Here is a 1224-nt window from a genome sequence, read left to right on the forward strand (position 1 = left end):
GTAATTTCTCAAAAAATAAATAAATTTAACCATTTTCGTTAAATATTTTAATCCCAGAAGGGATATATTACCGATTTGGGAATTAAAACGAATCACTGTTCCATTTTGGTAAATTTTCAATTTTTAGCCATGATTTTGGCAAATCACGATCAATAAATTCACCTAAAACCCATAACAAAATCTTCACCAATTTAATGAATTTAAACCCAAATAAATTCTAAAAGTGGGTATTTAATACCTGATAGCAAGTAACAGTCTGGAAGCATCGAAGCTCTTGACTGAAGTCTGGTAATCCAATCGTGTGGTGGAGAATCCTATTGGTTCCATAATCGTTAGAATTTGGCCCACCAACGATGCAAATCAAAGGGAGATTCTCACTATAAGCTCCAGCAATGGCGTTGATGACGCTGAGGCCACCAACAGTGAAGGTGACGACGCACGCGCCAACGCCACGTGACCGAGCGAAGCCATCCGCGGCGTATCCGGCGTTGAGCTCGTTACAGCAGCCGATGAGGTTAAGTCCTGGCTCGGCTAAGAAGTGATCAAGGAGAATCAGGTTGAAGTCACCAGGAACAGTGAAGACATCTGTGGCGCCAATCTCAACGAGCCGACGAGCGAGGTGGCGACCCAGTGTTGACTCGGGTGTGCCAAAAACGGTTGGTAAGACCGTGTTTTGAATGGCCGAGGCGGTGTACGTGTGGGGTGGGCAACCCAAGTCGTTGCTTGTGGAGATGGTTGTAACAGACGTTTCTATCTTGTTGTCCATCAAAGATCAAACAAAGATTATGGAAAGAAGATTGATGGGTTTTTTTTTTTTTTTTTGAGTTTTAGAGAGGGTTGGTTTTAGAGAGCGAGTGAAGATAAGTAGAAAAAATGGGTAAATTTATAGGGTTTTGTTTGTTTGAAATTTGTGAGTTTGGAAGAAGAATCAAGAAACATTTGGAACTTGTGATCAGTGCGTCTTTTAGTATGGTAATTTTGACATTTGTGAGGGCACTAAAATTAAGTGCCAATAAAAGAGGATTTTTAGAATGTTAGCCAAGAATATATCAACATTGCTGTCTTGTACATGATATACGGTTGGTTCATCAATCACCAAATGTGATGGTGATGATGTTAATTCTTAACTATTGATTATTGATTTAGGTATCTTCTATTGACACACTAACTTTACTTATAACACACTGATCCTTTTAAGTTAAATGATCATCAATATGTAGATTG

The 1224-nt window shown here is 39.2% G+C and overlaps 1 pseudogene; it reads right to left on the reverse strand.

Annotated features, from left to right (window-relative positions):
• Positions 1-238: 238 nt before the first annotated feature.
• On the reverse strand, positions 239-766 carry LOC147381395 (pyruvate decarboxylase 4 pseudogene; annotated as a pseudogene).
• Positions 767-1224: the final 458 nt, after the last annotated feature.

This window comes from Akebia trifoliata, unplaced genomic scaffold (genome assembly GCF_017979445.1).
Source record: "Akebia trifoliata isolate Shusen 1 unplaced genomic scaffold, ASM1797944v1 Contig00517, whole genome shotgun sequence".
NCBI lineage: Eukaryota > Viridiplantae > Streptophyta > Magnoliopsida > Ranunculales > Lardizabalaceae > Akebia > Akebia trifoliata.